This window comes from Cucumis sativus, chromosome 2 (genome assembly GCF_000004075.3).
Source record: "Cucumis sativus cultivar 9930 chromosome 2, Cucumber_9930_V3, whole genome shotgun sequence".
NCBI lineage: Eukaryota > Viridiplantae > Streptophyta > Magnoliopsida > Cucurbitales > Cucurbitaceae > Cucumis > Cucumis sativus.
The window spans coordinates 8,464,168-8,471,898 of NC_026656.2; positions in this window are offsets into that span (position 1 = coordinate 8,464,168).

Here is a 7,731-nt window from a genome sequence, read left to right on the forward strand (position 1 = left end):
CAAATTTATAATATATCTCTTTCAAATCTTAAAAACCATAAAATCTCTCCTCTTTTCCATTTTAATTCTCTCAATCTCTCAAATATATCTCTACAAATTCATCTCAACCTCTCTCAAATTTCTTCAACAATATCTCTTTCTATCTCAAAACTCTCTAAAAAATATCTAAGAACTATCTTCCACATCCCACATTTTCATCCAAAAGGTAAAATTTTGTTTAAAATAACTTGAGTACTTTTTTTTCCTATGGTTAATCATGATCAATGCATATTTAATGTTTTTTATATTTGTAGTTACTTTAAGAATGTTAAATAATCTCTTTTCAGATACTAATATCATTTTTGGATTGTACAACAATTATATTCTTCTCATTTTCCCACTACATTATTAGGTTGAAAAAAAAAGGTATGTATTTAGTTTATTCTGCATACAAATATAAATACATGTTTTATGATCAATAATTATTCTGTAATAATTGTAGGATCTTAAATCTTGTTTCTTTTACTTTCTTTAAATTATATTTTGATTTTTTATTTACACGGTTTATTTATATACTTTTGGTATATCTCATACTCAATGTCCCCTCCATATTATGAAAAAATCTTATTTTTAAGATTTGTTTGGTTTGTTAGATGGTGGATAAAACATGTACTCTTCCAACATTTGATAATGTGTAAAATTAATTTTTAAAGGTATGAGAGTTATAACTTATTAGGGTAAGAAAATAAATGGGCCCAAATTATAATTTAGGGAGAACAAGGTAAAAATCAAAATTTAATTATGCATTTTAAAAAATAGCAAACAAAATCTTTATTATTGTGTAAATGACGAAATATTATTTTAATATTAAATAGAATTTGCTAAAGGACTAAAATACTCATATCTATTTTAAATCTCAAGCAATTAGTTAATTAAAGTAAATATAACAAAATCATCCAAATATTTATACTTTTGTAACAAAATAAAAAAACCATTTTCTAAAATAATATTCTAGGTTTCTCCCAGTCGCTTCCTTCCTTCTTCTAATTTCTTCTCTTCCTTTCCATCTTCTTTTACTTTTCTTTTTTTTTTTTTTTGAAATAATGATATTTGTTTTAAATCAGTATTATTTTTTTTAAAATTGTTTTTGGTTCAAGATTATGTACTAAGATTTTTTATATTTGGTAAAATATTGTTATACAATTGCTTAGATTTGGGTACACACCAAATCTAAAAGATCTTGAACAAAAATAGTTGAGATATTGGTATGCGATTGTTTAGATTTGGTTATACAATTGTATATTAAATCTACGTATCAAATATAAAATCTTAAAAGAGAAATCATTAATATTGGTGTATATCCTAAATCTAAATGATTTGGCACGTGATCGTGTACCATTTCCTACGCGTATCATAAAGTACACGTGTTACCAAAGGCCAATTAATTGCGTGTTGATTGGAATATTTTTTGTATTTTTCACTGTGGACTTTTGGGATTTCTCTTTTCCTAATTGTTCTGATAAATATTTTGGTAATTTATTATATTTTTTTAAAAAAGTTCTTAATTAAATCTCAAATTAAAATTGAATTCTAAAAACAAGATAAAAGTCGGTCCATTTAAATCTAACTAAACCCAAATTTGCAAACAAAATAAAAGATAAATTAAATTAAATCTTAAATTAATCCAAAATCTAAAACTAGATTACTATAAATTCAAAAAAAAATTTGTAGTTATGTGTAACTGTGCTATATTGAAAAGAAAAGTATATAATATAATCATAAACAAAATAATATAGCGTAATTGGAATACATTCTGTTAAAAAAAAGGACATAATCATACCGTTTGTATAAGAAGTAAATAATACAACACAACGGAATCATACATTTGTTGTGTGATTGTTTGTCGACAATAATACTTGTTAGGCCCATTAATACTGTTACAAATATGAGTATATGATTGATTACCTTTTTTGGCATGACGATGACGACACTGTTATGAGAATCAAATAGGCGGTAGATCTCCAGCCATAAGGTACAATATTTCTTCATATATATATACCACTGTATTACCATGTGGTACAACATTTCTTCATATATATATACTAGTGTATTACCATGTGGTATGCACGTTTTTCTATTCTTTAATTTAATTTCAAGAATTTAGTTTAATAGTTATTTAAATAATATTGTTGCATTTGATATATGTTTATATGAATTTAATATATTTCTATAAATTTTAATTCTGATTTTTTTATTTTGATTACATGTTTAAATTATTTATTTATTAGTTTGTTTTAATTTACAACTATATGTTGTTGTTAAATAATGGAACTGTAACTAAAAAATATATGTATTTCAACGATTGTTCTACCTAATACAAATAATAATATGATTATTCAAAAAAAATAAAAAGAAAAAAACTTATTTTCACCTCATGCAAATTACCAAAAAAAATTGTTTTAAAAAAAAAGTCACTCCATTTGGCATTGTGAGTGTAAATATTTTGCTCACTTCATTCATTTTTATAATTTTTTCAATAATAATTAAATTACCCAATTCAAGCTACAAATTCAAAACTTGTTTAGATACAATGTTTTTTGTCCACAAATTCTTTGATTTCATTAGTATTTTTGTTGTTGTCATAGAGACTCTTACATGTATTGTTTGTCATTGGGCCTTATTGATAGTCATTGCAAAATATAATCTTATTTGGGAATTGTTTTCTCTTGAACTTGAATGGACATCTTTCGTCATTTGCAGGACTCATTCTTATTCGCGGTAGAAAAACATTTTTTCCTACATTTTGTTCAGTTGCAATTTCTGCATAAATTATATTTTTGCGACACTCACAACAAACCATTCTAATTTCTGACATAGACCATTGTCTGGGTCTAAGTTTCTCAATAGTATAACTGGACAATCTTATTTTAGAAACAAGTTGTGTGAAGAAACACCGTTAGGCAACAATGAGTTGAGAAATTGCTCTTGATAATAATTATGTGTATCGTCAATTGCTTAATCAAAACTTATGAATTCTTCCATTTTTCAAGGAAACAACTCGATCATTTTTACATTTATCTGGTCAACATACTCATTTGTTATCGATAGAATTGCTCTATTGGTCATGTATTTTGGTGAAGTAGCATGCGTTTTGAGATCAGAATAAACAATATTCAACAACTTCAATATTGAATCTTTTTCATTTGCACCCATGACAGTGGTATTGGCAGGGAGGCAAATATAATCATGTTTTATTGATAGTTCAGTTCCATGTCCAATCTTCAACAAATATTGTGCAAAACAAGTACCACTTTGAGCTCTCATATTTTTAGTTAGTTGAATCTTCTCCTTTTTATTTCAAAGGTGTGACTTTACCAAACTTTCATTAATAGTTTGTTGTTTTGTAGCTCGTGGGACAACAGGTAACACTTGTCGAAAATCTCCTCCAAACACAATAACCTTTCCACTAAATGGTTATAGATTATTCATTACATCTCTAAAAGTTCTATCAACTGCTTCTATTGTGGCCTTTTTCTCCGTGGCGCCTCGTCCCAAATTATTACTTTTGCTTGCTTAATCAATTCTGCCTTATTACTCCGCGTAGAAATATTGCATACAGATGACTCATGTGTTTCTAATGGTATATTAAATCTAGAATGAGATGGTCGGCCCCCTGACATAATTGAAGCAGCAACGCCTGATGTTGTTTTTGCAATGACAATCATATTTCTTGATCTTATAGTAGCTAACAAAGCACAATACAAAAATATTTTCTCGGTTCCTCTTGACCCACCACTTTTATTACTTACAATTCTGTCAATAATAACATTCAACTTTGAAGGAGCTTGAATATTTTCATCTGATAGTACAATTGATTTTTCATCAATTATTTCTTTTATATAGCAATTGTTTCTACTTTCGAACATATGTTTGATTTTTGGCAAATCATACATAGTGATTTGTTTGACCATTGACTCTAAGAACACTTATGTCTCTTAAATTGTGCTGCAATTGATATTCTACATTCTCTGGTTCATCTTTTCTATAATCATCTAACAATTCATGAGAATATTTTTCCCATAGTTTTCTAACATCAATCGTTCACAATACACTAAGATGGTTGCAAAAAGTCTTCAAAAAGCATAAGGCATCTCAAACGAAGCTGCTTTATCTAAACATTATGTTACACTTTCATCAGATTATAGAAGTCCTCTTTCTAGAATCCCTCTTTCTTTTGCTGAATCTTTAAATGTTTGAACTTTTTTTCCATTGACTATCAATATGGGCTCAAATGATGCCGGTCCCCTTGCATGATTTAATAACAAACACAAGTAATATCTTTCTCCTTCCCTTGGATTTGCTCCTACAATGCGTGATACAACTATTCCTTTTTTCCTCTCCTTCCAAATTTGTAGTTGTTTGTCTCATGCATAATGTTCATGAACTTTTTGTATAAAATTTTTCGAGTTGTTTCAGATGTTTGACACATATGAAAGTGCTATGTTAACATTGTTTTTGAAATATTATCTCAACCAATAAGTTTCTTCAAATTTTAATTTTCCCAATAAGAAACACACTGGATATTTGGAAGGTGAAGTTACAAGTTTATAATTGGAGGGTATATCTCATTCAGTTTAAAATCATAAATTCTTCGTAATGCCTCATGAGCTGAAACTCATATTTCATCTTGATAATCTCTTATTTGATCAATACTTTTATTGTCACCATCATTTGATATATAAATTGTTGCTCTATCATGCCCTTATAAATATACTTGTATAAATATTTAACTACTTTCAACCCCGAGCTATTTCAACATTAATGTGTCAATTGTATCTCAAAAATATGTGTGGATTATAAGACACAACCCATCAATTATCAAAAGTTTTTTTTCTTATTGTTACGTGATATGATTGAAAAAATATATTTTTTAACAAATAAATTAAGTAAATTATTGCTATTATGAAATACATTATAGAAAATTAATAAATATAAAACAATAAAAAGTAATATTATTATAAATATCTGTGTTCCGTCGTCTTTGCTTCTATATATTGGGTATGCATCATTTCCTTGCATTGTTTTTTAGGAAAATTGGTGAGAATAATGGAATTTACATTTTCCATTGATCATGCAATGACACTTTTTGTTATCTTCTCCACATGGGCCACGCAACACATGCTTCACAACAACGTTGTGAAGTGCAGGATTTGTTTCAATATTTGAAATTTTTGCGTGAATATAATTATCATATTGATCAGCATTAGTGATCTTGAAATCCTTTTTCAATATTACCGGCATGGCATGTGTGGAAGACCCCGTTTTTTAAATTCAATCACATATACGAATGCCGCAACTTTTGCGAAGATTTACTTGTGAACAATTTGGTCTTTTAAGTTCATTAACTTTTCTCTAAACACTCTTGAAGTTAGATCTGGTCAATCGTGAGATTATTGTCCTTCCATAAGTTCTTCTTTTATTTCCTCCCATTCATAATTGCAAGTCATTGTTATGAAAAGATCTAGCTTCCTATAATGTTGTACTAAGGCCACTGCATCTAAATATCGACGTCACATGTCTCTAGGACCACCAATAAAACTTGAAGGTACAGTGACACGTTTTTCAACCTTGTCTCCCCTTGTTTCTTCTGCATTTACAACATCAACAATCCCTTGATACAAGTTAGATCGAATTTGTGATTGTTGTGTTTTATAGAAATCAAACCTAGTTGTTTCAAGCTTTATGTATATATCAATAACATATTGTTGGAATAGTCTTCTGGCTAGAAGCAATATTGATTTTGTAGATGGTCGTATTACAACTTAAAACAATAATATTCTCTGCACGACATATCGAAATTTTGAAATTCTTATAAAACTGTTGAATAAAATATCATATGTAATATGAATATTATGCTCACAAAAAATTTAAATACATATAAGTTCTTAAAAATCACAACGACCAAGCAAACAAACCTTGATTTTCATTGTTCATTATATCTTCCTTATTGTTGACTTTTTTAATATTTGATGTTCCTTTTGTCGACATTTTATTTGACACATCGTCATGATTTTGCTTCACATTTCTTTTGATGTCTTGATGCCAACTAGTCTCTCCATTTGGTAATAGTAAATGACATTGAAGTGAATCATAACAACTAAATAATGTTGTATTATGTGGCGTTCTCGTGAATGAGCATGTACCACTATATCTCTCTTAAATTGAATGTTATTGTTTCCTTCAATCCAAATAGTTGCTACTTGATCCCCTCCAGATAGATTATTGACACGTTGATCAACTTGAACATTTGTTGCAAGATGAATATGAGCATCTTCAATAGATTCAAGATCTTTTAAACTTCTAAAAAAATTGACATATGGATTATCTTTTAAAATTTCTGTTAACTTTTGAGTAAAACTTTCGCTCAGCCCAACATCTCTTAATCTTTCCATACTATATATTAAATTTCTTTCATGGTATCATAAAAGTATAGTTGAAATAATATTGGCTTCTCGTGTGGCAATAAACTTGGAAGGTCGTGATATATTTGTTCTTGTATTTTAAATGTGTAGACTTCTTTATATGAAGAAGCTAGATCTTTATTTAAATTGACCCCAAATGACGTGAAAGAGAAAATACTATTATAAGTTTGGATATTCTTCCTAAATAAAACTCATTCTTCAAACTGTATTGTGAACAAATGAGCATGGTGTTTAGATACTATTGTTTCAGCAAGATGCACCTAAGTGGTTAAGTTCAAACTATTATTACAAATTCATGCATTTATTAACTTAAATGTTTAATAGAGTATTTCATTGTTTGAAAATTATACCAGACCATGGAAGCAAAAAAAAAAAGGTATCAATTTAAAAGTGTTGAAACAATGCGAATGTTGAAATTGTAATTGATTTGTATTTATAGAGCTTTTCTTAATATATTTTTATTCAATTATATATAAGAAAATCAATAAATAAAATTGACACTTTCGAATTTGTATTCATATATAATTAAGGTTGATGCCATAAAGATTACGACTAACCATTTTCGAATTTTCTTTTATTAATATTATTCTATGATTAGAAAGTATGTGAAGGCTTCAAAGTAGATTATATTTTACCACTAATGATTTTCACATGCAACCATAATTATTATTTAAACGAATTAATACCAAAGAGAAAGAGAAAAAAAATTAGATGTTGGCAAAAGAAATAAGAAAATATCAAACATAAGTGTTTTGAACATAGTATTTGAGAAGTCAAGTAGTACAAGAAAAAGTAAGATAATCTCTATTTAAAAGCCAATTGAGAATTAAATAGAGGTAACTTACAAAATATAAAATTAAAAAACTCTCTTACCAACCTCTAAAATCCTACCTTATCTGTCAAAGGTTCTTCATCTACCCAACACATAAATAATCACAAACACACACAATTTCAGTTTATGTAGAATCCTTGGAGTGTGTGTTTATTAGTTTCCTCCATGTGTTGGGTATGCTCAATCACATGCCCACCGAACGCTAATTGCTGTTAGAAAAGCCTGTGAGTCTTTGGCCCAATGTAAAGTTACCTCTTTTGTTGTCTTACATTGATAAAGTTGGAAGAGGAAATTTGGTTTAAATAGTTAAGTGTCATTAGGGAAATACAAATTGTGTTGATGGTGATAGTATAACTTTGTCACCATGCACGATGTCGTCCTTGTTTTTGGTTACCTCTTTTGTTGTCCTACATCGATAAAGTTGGAAGAGGAAAATGG